Source organism: Pan troglodytes, chromosome 19 (genome assembly GCF_028858775.2).
Source record: "Pan troglodytes isolate AG18354 chromosome 19, NHGRI_mPanTro3-v2.0_pri, whole genome shotgun sequence".
Taxonomy (NCBI): domain Eukaryota; kingdom Metazoa; phylum Chordata; class Mammalia; order Primates; family Hominidae; genus Pan; species Pan troglodytes.
This window is the reverse complement of record NC_072417.2, coordinates 23,593,169-23,607,056: the sequence shown is the minus strand read 5'-3', so window position 1 is coordinate 23,607,056 and position 13,888 is coordinate 23,593,169. Positions and strand designations below refer to the sequence as shown.

At 47.3% G+C, this 13,888-nt stretch overlaps 1 long non-coding RNA gene, 1 other non-coding gene and 1 pseudogene across 3 annotated transcripts; 2 read left to right on the top strand and 1 right to left on the bottom strand.

Annotated features, from left to right (window-relative positions):
- Positions 1-2,607: 2,607 nt before the first annotated feature.
- On the bottom strand, positions 2,608-13,843 carry LOC104002822 (uncharacterized). Of its 2 annotated transcripts, XR_008540523.2 has the most exons (6): positions 13,772-13,843; positions 12,804-13,012; positions 10,475-10,537; positions 9,504-9,680; positions 4,895-5,025; positions 2,608-2,927 (listed from the first exon to the last, which is right to left on the bottom strand). It is a non-coding gene; the product is annotated as an uncharacterized LOC104002822 (long non-coding RNA). The 2 variants fall into 2 exon arrangements; XR_008540522.2 differs by lacking the exons at positions 2,608-2,927; positions 4,895-5,025 and having other exon boundaries at positions 5,052-9,680.
- On the top strand, positions 9,471-9,676 carry LOC112206212 (small nucleolar RNA U3; annotated as a pseudogene).
- On the top strand, positions 12,599-12,706 carry LOC112206117 (U6 spliceosomal RNA). Its single transcript, XR_002940326.1, has one exon. It is a non-coding gene; the product is annotated as a U6 spliceosomal RNA (small nuclear RNA).
- Positions 13,844-13,888: the final 45 nt, after the last annotated feature.

The following is a 13,888-nucleotide window of genomic DNA, read 5'->3' as shown; positions in this document are numbered from 1 at the left end:
TGGCATGTGCTAGGCTATATGAGCCCAAGTGGCAGGGAACTTTGCATTTTGGCCTGGACTGAAAAAAACCTCTCTTGTTGTGGGCCCCACTCAAAACCAGCAGCCTTCGGAGTTCCCTGAAAATTAGTTGGAGCAGTATTTCCAAGTGTGGCATGTGCCATCTCCCATATCTGAAGGGGCCTGCCAGGCTTTGTGCATCTTTCCTAGGGATAGGAGACACATGGTGGTGCCAGCTCACTGGACTCTGACAAATTTTGCAAAGATCCTTGAGTCTTTGTAGGATTTATCCTCCAACCTCTGGCAAGCACGTGCCTTGCCACTTTCTGTTCACCAGGTTCCATTAGCTCAATGTCGTCAGTACAATGGATTGTGTGATGTTGTGTGGAATGCCAAGATGATCAAGGTTTCTGCTCTATTATGACAGAAAGCAGGACAGTTAACATAGCCCTGGGGTAAGACTGTGGACGTGCACTTTTGTCTGTCCCCAGGGAAAGGAATCGACTTTTTTTTTTTTTGAAACTGAGTCTCGCTTTGTTGCCCCCGCTGGAGTACAGTGGCTCGATCTCGGCTCACTGCAACCTCCCTCTCCCGGGTTCAAGTGATTCTCGTGCCTCAGCCTCCTGAGTAGCTGGGATTACAGGTACCCACCACCACGTCTGCTTAATTTCTGTATTTTTAGTAGAGACAGGGTTTCACCATCTTGGTCAGGCTGGTCTCAAACTCCTGACTTCAAGTGATCTGCCTGCCTTGGCCTCCCAAAGTGCTGGTATTACAGGCGTGAGCCACTGAGCCTGGCAGGAATCTGCTTCTAATCTTACTTCCTTCATCAAATTAACAGTCATGGACTAAATGGCAGGGACTCTGTTGATCTGTTCTAAGAAAGCTAGCACATCTGGCACAGCACTCAATCAGGGCGCCACTTGGTTATGTGCACCCTCATCTACAATGATCCGTCTGGTTTTTGCAAGAGCCAGATTGATGAATTAAATGGGGATATCCTGGGAACCACCACTTTTATATCCTTTGTGAGTGACTCCAACCACTGCCATTCCACCTGGGCTGGGGCATTGCTTCTGATTTACTCTCTTGGGAGGGGGATGAGGAAGCAATTTCTAATTGGCCTTTCCTACCCTAATGACTCTTGTTTCATTCTTTTTTTTTTTTTGGAGATGGTTTCATTATGTCGTATAGGGTGGAGTGCAGTGGTACAATCTCAGCTCACTGCAATCTTGACCTCCCGGGCTCAACCAATCCTCCCACCTCAGTGTCCTGAGTAGCTGGGACTACAGGAGTGTGCCACGATACCCAGCTAATTAAAAAAATTTTTTTTGTAGAGATGAGGTTTCACTATGTTGCCCAGGCTGCTCTCAAACTCCTGGGCTCAAGTGATCCTCCCACCTTGGCCTCCACGCTTGGGATTACAGGTGTGGTAATGGCTCTTATTTCAGGAAACCAACATGAGAGATCTGCTATCTACTAAGTACCTCTATTCCACTATGTATTCAGGGGCCAGGGAAATAACCATCAGGCAGACTGATGGGCCAGATCTCCTTTCATCACCTGGCCTCCGTGTGCCCCACCTTAATACATGCCCATGATGGCATTTTGGTTCCTTAATATTAGTGTCAGTTCCAACTCTGTATCCAAAAGCCTTGAAAGATCTGAGTATTTCCCTTTCGCCAGGATGCAGTTGCTCTGATAAGCAGCTGTAAGTACCTTTGGGGGAAGAATAGGATAATTACCATGATATAAACTTGCCATGGCATTGTAGGATTCTTCCTGAAGGGAACTGGCCCCCACTTCAATGAAAGGGCTCTATATTTGGCCACGTTTGGTGGCTCACATGTGTAATCCCAGCACTTCGGGAGGCCGAGGTGGGCACACCACTTGAGGTGAGGAGTTCGAGACCAGCCTGGCCAACATGGTGAAACCCCGTCTCTACTAAAAATACAAAAAATTAGCTAGGTATGGTGGTGAGCACCTGTAATCCCAGCTACTTGGGAGGCTGAGGCAGGAGAACCGCTTGAACCTGGGAGGCGGAGGTTACAGTGAGCCAAGATTGCACCACTGCACTCCAGCCTGGGTGACAGAACAAGACTCCATCTCAAAAAAAAAAAAAAAAAAAAAAAGACAAAGGGCTCTATATCTGAAAACTGGTTTGGGCCTGGAAACTGGGTATGGGATGGGGATTTTCCTTTGCAGTGGCTAACTTCAGCCTTCTGCTGTCTCATTCTTGCTTGTTTTTATAAGCAAGAGATACCCTCCTTCGCCGTCCTCCTATCTGGGAACACCATGGTCTCTTGGTCATCACAATAGATCCCTGCTTACATTTCTGGTCTTTCTGCCTATTACGGTAATTATGTCCACTTAGCCTCTCATGACCATGTGCTGTCGCCTGACCTCAATTCTGGACTCCTGTTATACCCACTGACTCTAGAAAGGCTAGTCCCATAGCAGCTCCCGCTACCATTGCTCTGGCCTGCTGAGGACAGCTACCACTGACCTGCAAATGCCAGTGGCCCTGCTCCAACTAGCACCTTTTGTATCACTTTATTTATTGAGTATTTCTGGGCCCTCATGAAGAACACAGTAGGCTGGAGGGTTCTATAGTCTTATATAATAGTCATTTTATTCTGGCATGCCCACTTTTCTGAGCCTTTATTCTTCCAAGTATTCTGTCAAGGAAGTTCCAACATCTCTACCTCATTTGCTGGAACTCATAGTTTTTCCACACTTTGAAGATCTATCCCGGGGGCATATTGCAACAGGCTTCTGGTGTCCTTGCCAAGCTTTAAAATGTTAAATCCTAGGCCAGGCGTGATGGCTCACTCCTGTAATCTCAGCACTTTGGGAGGCCAAGGCAGATGAATCACTTGAGGTCATGAGTTTGAGACCAGACTGGTCAACATGGTGAAAACCCGTCTCTACTGAAAATAGAAAAATTAGCCCGGCATGGTGGTGTGCGCCTGTAATCCCAGCTACTCGGGAGGCTGAGGCAGGAGAATTGCTTGAACTCAGGAGGCGGAGGTTGCAGTGAGCCTAGATAGCACCATTGCACTCCAGCCTGGGTTACAGAGCAAGACTTGTCTCAAAATAAATAATAAATAAATAAATAAATAATAAATAAAATGAAATAAAATAAAATGTTAAATCCTTACCAGGTAGGGCATCCCATATCAATAAACGTACCCTTATTCAGCATTTTTTTTTTTTTTTTTTTTTTTTCTGAGACGGAGTCTTACTCTGTTACCCAGGCTGGAGTGCAGTGGTGCGATCTAGACTCACTGCCAACCTCCACTGCCCGGGTTCAAGGGACTTTTGTGCCTCAGCCTCCTGAGTAGCTGGGAGTACAGGCACACACCACCAGGCCCAGCTAATTTTTTTGTATTTTTAGTAGAGATGGGGTTTCACCATGTTGGCCATGCTGTTCTCGAATTCCTGACCTCAGGTGATCCGCCCGCCTCGGTCTCCCAAAGTGCTGGGATTACAGGAATGAGCCACCCGACCCGGCCTTACTCAGCCTTATATTCCACCCCCTGACCCCAGTCTAACACCCTCAAGATATGTTCCCAAACATGTTCTGCCAAATTCTTCTGGTAAATGTTCACCAGCTCCTGCAGGTCTTTTGGTGAATCATCCTTTTCTTTCCATAGATGGGACAGTGCTTCCCCACTTGGTCCCTGATGAGACTTGACCATTGTTATTGGTCTAGAGTCATGGAGGGGAGTCAACATCAGGCCTTGAAGAGGGCAAGTATCATCTTGTGAGGTGTCTGCCTCAGGTGAGGAATCTGCATGTTATCTAGGCAAGGGGAGGCTGCTCTCTTCCACCCAGGGGGAGAGGCCAATTCTGCCAGCCCAAATAACTCAGCATAATAAGGGGGTTTTAGAACAGATGTTCCCATACTAGGCCTCAGGATCCCACTCCTTCCCTCCCAGGGCCCTGACCTGCTGGGGCTTTAAATATAAAACCCTGCTACTCTTGCAATCAGATTATAGGACTGATTTTCATCACAGTCTGCCCTGCACAGGAGGTGAGGGTTTCCTTACATGCTGCCATAGAGGTCTTCTGGTTTTTGTTTTGTTTTAAGATAGGGTCTTGCTCTGTCACCCAGGCTGGAATGCAATGGCACAATCATGGCTCACTGCAGCCTCAACCTCCTGAGCTCAAGTGATCCTCCCACCTCAGCCTTCTGAATAGCTGGGAACACAGGTGCTCACCACCATACCCAGCTAATTTATTTTTTGTAGAGACAGGGTATTCCTATGTTGCTGGGGCTTGTCTCAAACTCCTGGGCTCAAGTGATCCTCCCAAAGTGCTGGGATTACAGGTGTGAGCCCGGCTTCTTCTAGCTTTTAACTATATCATAAATTGATAGCTGGCTGATGTGAGTCTGTCTTTTATTCTTTTAACCCTTTGATGGCATTAACAGCAACCAAACAACTCCTTTTTTTTTTTTTTTGATGACAGAGTGAGACTCTGTCATCCAGGCAGGAGTGCAGTGGCGCGATCTCAGCTCACTGCAGCCTCTGCCTTGTGGCTTCAAGTGATTCTCGTGCCTCAGCTTCCCTAGTAGCTGAGATTACAGGTGCCTGCCACCACACCCAGCTAATTTTTGTATTTTTAGTAGAGACAGGGTTTGCCATGTTGGCCAGGCTGGTCACGAACTCCTGACCTCAAGTCATTCACCCGCCTTGGCCTCCCAAAGCGCTGGGATTACAGGCATGAACCACTGAGCCCAGTCTCCACAGTCCTTATAATTACCATTTTCCTCTTACACCTCAAATACTAGAGCTATTGCATAGGCAGTGCATCCCTGTCTGCATCCCATTTCACCAGGGTGACAGTCTGACAATCAGTCCAGTTCTCCAGTGGGTATTAGCACCCCACTTACCTCAGCAATGGAATCTTTGGGCCATCTGGATGATGAGTGATCCAAAACCAGAATCTTATCCTGGGGGTCTACTTCCTAGGACAACTTTGGATATCAAATGTGTTGGTTTGGGTTCCCTCCAGAAGTAGAACCTGAGTCAAGGATTCAAAGGAAAGTGTTTATTTGAGAAACACAAGTGTTTATTTGAAAAGCGATGCTAGGAATACCAAGCAAGCCAGTGGGAGACTGACATTGGAAAGAAAGGAGGCTCATAAAGGGTGTGTTATCAAGCAAGTTAAAAACGTGGACAACCGGCCGGGTGCGGTGGCTCACACTTGTAATCCTAGCACTTTGGGAGGCCAAGGCAGGTGGATCACCTGAGGTCGGGAGTTCGAGACCAGCCTAACCGACATGGAGAAACCCCGTTTCTACTAAAAATACAAAATTAGCCGGGCGTGGTGGCACATGGCTATAATCCCAGCTACTTGGGAGGCTGAGGCAGGGGAATTGCTTGAACCCAGGAGGCGGAGGTTGCAGTGAGCCAAGATTGTACCATTGCACTCCAGCCTGGGCAACAAGAGCGAGACTCTGTCTCAAAAACAAACAAAACAACAAAACAAAACAAACAAACAAACAAACAAAACACGTGGACAACCAGAGCTTAATCCTAAGAAGGAACTCAGGGAGCCAGTCATAATGTTTGCTGCAGGACCTGAGGGATGAGGAAGCTGGCTATTTACGCACCGATCCCCATCAGTGATTGGCTGAAGGTTGCTGTGGCTGGGAGTATAATTCCCCAGAACTTTCAGCCTGCTCAGCAGGCTCCAGTGGCCAGAGAGAGTCCTTAGGTAAAGAGCTGCAGGTTCTGGCAGCTGGAAGTTCATCCAGTGAACCCAAGAGCTTCAGGAACATGGGAGGGCACTGCCAGCATCTGCCACACTAAGGGAGGAATCCTTTCACGAGGAGATACCGCAACGGTTCCACTACCTGGAAGATAAGGCTCTCACCTGAGCTCAGGGCAAAAAAGGGGTTACCTTCTGGGATGACTGATCCCAAATGCCAAGGGTAAGCTGGGTTCTAACTCCAAAAGAAAGGCAGGGAGGACTATGTCTGGAACCCAGGGGACTCCCTAGTGTGCCATGTCCTATTTCCGTGTCCAATAGTAAAAGTTAAAAAAAAAGAGCAATACAGTTCTGAGGATTCCAATTTGTAGAATGCTAATTTCAAGAATAAAGGTTTATTCTGGAAACCTTTATTTTAAGAATAAAGGTTTGGGGGCCGGGCGTGGTGGCTCATGCCTGTAATCCCAGCATTTTGGGAGGCCAAGATGGGCGGATCACCAGGTCAGGGGTTTGAGACCAGCCTGGCCAAGAGACCAGCCTGGCCAATATGGTGCAACCTTCTCGCTACTAAAAATACAAAAATTAGCCAGGCATGGTGGTGGGCGCCTGTAAACCCAGCTACTCAGGAGGCTGAGGCAGGAGAATTGCTTGAACCCGGGAGGCGGAGGTTGCATTGAGCTGAGATCGCGCCACTGCACTCCAGGCTGGGTGACAGAGCGAGACTCCGTCTCAAAAAAAAAATAACAATAATAATAATAATAACAATAATAAAAATAAAGAATACAGATTTGGGGCCAGGCACGGTGGCTCACGCCTGTAATCCCAGCACTTTGGGAGGCAAGGTGGGTGGATCACTTGAGGTCAGGAGTTCGAGACCAGTCTGGCCAAAATGGTGAAACCCTGTCTCTACTAAAAAAAATACAAAAATTAGCCAGGTGTGGTGGTTGGTGGGCACCCGTATTCCCAGCTACTCTGGAGGCTGAGGCACGAGAATCCCTTGAACCCTTCAAGGGTAATGGAAGAGGAAAGTTATAATATCAGCTTCTGACCAGATATAGAAGCAAGGATTGTAGAAGCCATGGGCATGTTTTCTCTTGCTTGTTTTGTTATATACACTCTCTAAATATTGGTTAACTTTCCTCTCCTTCTTCTCTCTTATTTTTTATGAGGATTGTTGTTGGTGATGACCTTCATAATTTAGGTTGCAGAATACTCTAGAGGACATGTGGCTGAACTAGGAGAATTCACATCACACGGAAAGGGATCCCATTGCTGTAGAGACTTTGCGTCTCTGCTTTTGGGGGAGGGCCCCAGAGCATCTTCATTTGAGCAAAGGACAGTTGCATCTATTAGGCAAAGGGATGAAGCTGTTATTATTCAAATATGATGGATAGATGTGTAACTACTGCATAGAAAAAAGGGGTAGATAATGCCAGTTATTTGCTTATTGACTTTCAGCTTCAAATTCATTCTTATTTTCTCTGCTCTCTGATGTTGGAAGGGGGCTGGGACTCTGCAAACCAGTTCCCTAGCCTCCATTACTGTCCTGTTAGGTTCTGCTTGTAGGCGGTGCACACATGGGTGATAAAAATATAAAGAAAAGCAAGGAAATGATTATCACAAAAGTTGAAATATGAACAAGGAACAAAGCTGGAGGACTTATACTTCCTGATTTTAAAACTCACTGCAAAGCTACATTCATCAAAATAGAGTGGTATTGGCATAGAGACAGACGTATAGACCAATGAAATAGAACAGAGGCCCTCATGTAAACTCTTACACACATGAGCAAGTGATTTCTTTTCTTTTTTTTTTTGAGACGGGGTCTCGCTCTGTCACCCAGGCTGGAGTGAAGTGATACAATTTCAGCTCACTCCAATCTCTGCCTCCTGGACTCAAGCGATCCTCCCACCTCAGCTTCCTGAGTAGCTGGACCACAGGTGTAAGCCACCATGCCTGCCTAATTTTTTGTATTTTGGGTAGAGATGGGGTTTCACCACTTTGCCCAGGCTGGTCTCGAACTCCTGAGTTCAAGCGATCCGCCCACTTAGGCCTCTCAAAGTGCTGGATTACAGGCGTGAACCACTGTGCCTGGTCTGCAAGTGATTTCTTATATTTTTTTATTTATCTTATTTTTTTGGAGATATGGTCTTGCTATGTTACCCAGGATGGACTCGAATTCTTGGGCTCAAGTGATCTTCCCACCTCACCCTCCTGAGTAGCTCGGATTACAAGTACGTACCATCACACCTGGCCTATGATCAAATGATTTTTTTTTTTTTGACATAGGGTCTTGCTCTGTTGTCTAGGCTGCAGTGCTCTGGTGCAATGCAGTCTTAAACTTGATCAGGCCAGGTGCAGTGGCTCATGCCTGTAATTCCAGCACATTGGGAGGCTGAGGCAGGTGGATCACCTGAGGTCAGGAGTTCGAGACCAGCCTGGCCAACATGGTGAAACCCCATCTCTGTTAAAAATAAAAAAGTTAGCCGGGCGTGGTGGTGCACACCTGTAATCTCAGCTACTTGGGAGGCTGAGGCAAGAGAATCTGGAAGGTGGAGGTTGCAATGAGCCGAGATCATGCCACTGCACTCCAGCCTGATTTTTGACAAGAATGCCAAGACCATTTAATGGGGAAAGGACAGGTTTTTGTTTGTTTGATTTTTGTTTTTTAAACAAATAGTGCTGGGAAAACTGGATATCCACATGTAAGAGAATAAAGTTGGACTCTTACCTAACACTATAGACAAAAATTAACTCAAAATGGATCAAATACCTAAATGTAAGACCTAAACTTTTAAAACTCTTAGAAGAAAACATATGGCAAAAGCTTCCCAACACTGGATTTGGCAATAATTTTTTTGGATCTGACACCAAAGACGGGGGCAACAATAACAACAAAATAGACAAATTAGCCTTGATGAAAACTTAAGAACTTTGTGCATCAAAAAACCAATATCAACAAATTCAAAAGGTAATTGACAGAATGGGAGAAAATATTTGCAAGTTATATATCTGATAAGGAATGGATATCCAGGATATAGAGGCAGCTCCTAAAAAACTCAACACCAACAACAAAAACCAAGCAACCCAAAAATGAACAAAGGACTTGAATAGGTATCGCTCCAAAAAAAAGAAAACAAATAGCCAGTAAACACATGAAAAGGTGCTCAACATCACTAGTCATTAGCAAAATGCAAATAAAAACTACAACAAAAGAGTGTACTTTCAGGGATCATTTCCCTTTTTCTGTTTCTTAAGATGGAGCCTCATTCTGTTGCCCAAACTGGAGTGCAGTGGCGCGATCTCGGCTCACTGCAACCTCTGTCTCCTGGGATTCAAGTGATTCTCCCACCTCGGCCTTCTGAGTAGCTGGGATTATAGGCATCCACCACCATGCCTTGCTCATTTTTGTATTTTTAGTAGAGACGGGGTTTCACCATGTTGGCCAGGCTGGTCTCGAACTCCTGATCTCAAGTGATCCACCTGCCTCGGCCTTCCAAAGTGCAGGGATTACAGGTGTGAACCACCATCCCCAGCCCGTTTCTCTCTGTCTTTTTTTTTTTTTTTTTGAAACAGGCTTTCGCTTTGTCACTGAGGCTGAAGTACAGTGGCGTGATCATGGCGCACTGCAGTCTCAACCTCCGGGGCTCAAGTGATCTTCCCATCTCAGCCTTCCAAGTAGCTGGGGAATCCAGGTGCACACCACTATGCCTGGCTAATTTTTGTATTTTTTGTAGAGATGGGGTCTCTCCCATGGGCACAGTCTCATTGTTTCTATAGTTTATTACCAGAAAAGTTTCTCAGAATGTGTAGAGCACTGGAAACCATGAGGAAGAGGCATAGCGTTCTCCCTTGAGCATCAAGTTGGCTGTTGGTGTTGCTTTGCTGCAAACGCCATTTGTCATTGTCTTCCTTGTCTTCCTTTAGGAGAGTAAGAGGGAGAGGACACAGTCTGGGTAGTTTCCCTGAAAAAAAGAAAAAAGAAAAGAAAACTACAATGAGATACCACCTCACACTTGTTCACACTTGTTGGGATGGTTACCATCAAACAAGCAAACAGGAAATAACAAGTGTTGGCAAGGATGTAGAGAAATTAGACCCTTGTGGCCGGGCGCGGTGGCTCACGCCTGTAATCCCAGCACTTTGGGAGGTCGAGCTGGGCAGATCACGAGGTCAGGAGATCGAGACCATCCTGGCTAACACAGTGAAACCCTGTCTCTACTAAAAATACAAGAAAATAGCCAGGCGTGGTGGCGGGTGCCTCTAGTCCCAGCTACTCAGGAGGCTGAGGCAGGACAATGGTGTGAACCAGGGAGGCGGAGCTTGCAGTGAGCCGAGATCGCGCCACTGCACTCCAGCCTGGGAGACAGCGAGACTCCGTCTCAAAAAAAAAAAAAAAAAAAAAAAGAGAAATTGGACCCTTGTGCACTGTTGGCAGGAATGTAAAAGGGTGCAGCCATATGGAAAACAGGATGGCAGCTTCTCAAAAAATTAAAAACAGAATTGCCATGTAATCCAGCAATTCCACTTCTGGGTATATACCCCAAAGAATTGAAAACAAGGTCTCAAAGAGATATTTGTACACCCATGTGCATAGCAGCATTACTCACAATTGGTAACATGTGTAAACAATACAAGTGTCCATGGATGGATGAATGGATAAGTGTCTTAGTTGCTTTGTGCAGAACTAAGTCTGCACATGCTCTAACAGAATATGTGAGACTGGGTAATTTATGAAGAACAGAGATTTGTCTCTTACAGTTCTGGAGGCTAGCTGGGAAGTCCAAGATGGAGGGGCCCACATCTGGCAAGGGCCTTCTTGCTGCATCATCCGATGGTGGTAGGCAGAAAGGCAAGAGAGCATGAGGGAGAGAGAAAGGGGCCTGATCCTCAACCTCTTATCAGGAACCCACTATCAAAACAACAGCATTAATCCATTCATGAGGGCAGAGCTCTTGTGATTTAATCATTTCTTGAAGGTCCCACCTTTCAACACCAGTGAATTGGGGACTAAGTTTCTTATACATGGCCACGTGTGGTAGCTCATATCTGTAATCCCAACACTTTGGGAGGCTGAGGAGGAAGGATCGCTTGTGCCCAGGAATTCAAGGCCAGCCTGGGCAACATAGTGAGACTTCATCTCTACAAAATATATTAATAAATAAAAAACTAATAAAAATAAAAATTAGCCAGACATGGTAGCAAGTGCCTGTAGTTCCAGCTGCTTAGGAGGTTGAGGTGGGAGGATCACTTGAGCCTAGGAGGTTGAAGGTGCAGTGAGCTATGATTGCACCACTGCTCTCTAGCGTGGGCAACAGAGTGAGATCTTGTCTCAAAAAGTAAGAAAGAAGGCTGGGCATGAAGACTTACGCCCGTAATCGCAGCATTTTGGGAGGCCAAGGCAGGTGGACTGCTTGAGGCCAGGAGTTCAAGACCAGCCTGGCCAACATAGCAAAACTCCATCTCTACTAAAAATACAAAATTTAGCCATGCATGGTGGTGTGCACCTCTAATCCCAGCTACTCGTGATGCTGAGGCACAAGAATCACTTCAACCTGGGAGGCAGAGGCTGCAGTGAGCCAAGATCATGCCACTGCACTCCAGCCTGGGCAACAGAGCAAGACTTTGTCCCCCCCCCCAAAAAAAGAAAAAAAGTTTCCAACACATGAACTTTGGGGGACACATTCAAGCCATAGCAATAAGCAAAATGTTGCATATTCCTACAAAAGAATATTAGTCTGCCTTTAAAAGGAGGGAAATTCTGCAATGTGTTACAATATGGATGAGCTTTTTTCTTTTCTTTCTTTCTTTTTTTTTTTTTTTTTGAGACAGAGTTTCACTCTTGCCTAGGCTTCAGTGCAATGGCACAATCTCAGCTCACTGCAACCTCCGCCTCCTGGGTTCAAGCGATTCTCCCGCCTCAGCCTCCCGAGTAGCTGGGATTACAAGCGTGTGCCACCATGCCTGGCGAATTTTTGTATTGTTAGTAGAGACGGGGTTTCACCACTTTGGCCAGGCTGGTCTTGAACTCCTGACCTCGGGTGATCCGCCCACCTCAGCCTCCCAAAGTGCTGGGATTACAGGCGTGAGCCACTGCGGCCAGCAACATAGATGAACTTTAAGGACTTTAGGCTAAGCAAAATAAGCCAGTCACATAAAAAATAAGCACTATATGATTCCACTTATATGAAGTACTTAGAGTAGTCAAAATCATAGAACCAGAAAGTAGACTAGTAGTTGCCAGGGGTGAGGGGAGTGGGGAATGGGGAATTATTGTTTAATGGATAGTTTCAGTTTTTCAAGATGAAGAGTTAAGAAGTTGGACGGTGGTGATGACTGCAAAAAACTATGAATGTACTTAGTACTACTCCATTGTACACTTAAGAATGGTTAAGATAGGCCGGGCGTGGTGGCTCACGCCTGTAATCCCAGCACTTTGGGAGGCCAAGGCAGGTGGATCACCTGAGGTCAGGAGTTTGAGACCAGCCTGACTGACATGGCGAAACCCTGTCTTTACTAAAAATACAAAAATTAACCGGGCGTGGTGGTGCATGCCTGTAATCCCAGCTACTTGGGAGGCTGAGGCAGGAGAATCACTTGAACCCGAGAGGTGGAGGTTGTAGTGAGCCGAGATCACTCTGGCCTGGACGACAGAGCGAGACTCTGTCTCAAAAACAACAACAACAACAACAACAACAACAACAACAACAACAACAACAAAATAAACCCCAAAAGAAGATCATGTGCCCTCATTTGGAGAAAGAGCAAAAAAACCCATCATGACTGCCCCTGGCAATCTGGAGGCAGGAGAATGGTAAGAGGGACTTCTACACGTGAGGCAAGAGCAAGATGATGGAGGAGGGACTGAAAAGACCAAGGTTATACTAACATCGGAATGTGTTAATATGCTAAAAAATTGGAAAGATACAGAGAAGATTAGCATGGCCACTGTGCAAGGATGACGCACAAAAAATAATTGAAAAAAAAAGTAAAAAATAAAAAGACCAAGGTTGAGGTCCCAGAAGCCAAGAATTGAGGCTGAGGCTGCGTAAATGTAAGATCCCATGCTAGGAGTCAGGATCTCTCACCAGTCTCCAGGGTGTCAGACAAGGCTCTTTCATCTCCTCCTCCTCCACTTGGGGTGACAGAGGGTCCCTGCCTGCTGACCATTTTCAGATGTGGGTGCAAATCTGAATCAATGTAGAGACATCAGCAATCCACTGGCAGAGCATCAGGTGAATTGAGCAGGTAGGCAGAGTTGGAGAATAGGTGTGAGTGAGTCCTGGGAGGGATGTTCCTAAGGGCAGATGGAGAAATTGGGTAGAGGCCCTTTAATAAACACAGAAAGGCTTTATGTGGGAGTTGCGGATTCCAGCAGGTGAAGGGGAACCCTCCCCCCACCCCGCCCCGAAAATCCTGGAACAGGTTGAATAGAGGAACAGAGCAGGTGGGAGCAGGGACGTGAGAGAGGAATAGGAGGCCAAGGGCGGTGGGAAACCAGACTATGCCTTCATTTCCCCCCACCCCCGGGGAGAAGCTGCAACCAGTTTTACAGGACACTCCTGGCCTTGCCCGAGATCAATGACCCCATTCAGAGAGGGTTGATGGCACGACGCGGCAATGCCAGCAGCCAAGGGGTTAACCTTAGGCCAGCTGGCTCTGGGGTGGTGCGAGGGGGTGGGCCGCCACCCCCTCCGGTTGCCTTGGCACCACTGTAGGCGCCTGCTCTGCTGCTGGGAACCTCCGCAGAGCCCAGGGCCCTTCGTTGCCAGTCTGCTCCCCACTCTCTGTCCCAAGTGGTTCCAGGCGCTGAGCCCTTAGGCTTCGTCTGGATTCCCATCCTCCACCCCAGGAGAGGTTGGCTCGGCCCGGCTGGTGCAGGCGGGTCCAGCCCAGGCACAGACATGCAGATGCGCAGTCTCTAGGGCTGCTCCTTAGCCTCCTGGGTTAGCAGTCGGGAGCCACCTGCGCTTTCTCGCCGAGAAAGCCGAGGCTGAACGGGTAGTGGGCAGGGAGGGGACGGGGGTGGGGCGGGGGGGGTCCCGGAGGTGAAGACCTCCTTTCCCCTGGCGGCAGGGGGAGATCAGAGACACCACGGAGCACAGGTCAGAAACAAGGGAGTAGAGAGGTCGGAGCCAGAGACTCGAGGCGAGGAGGAGCGAGGAGTCTCGGG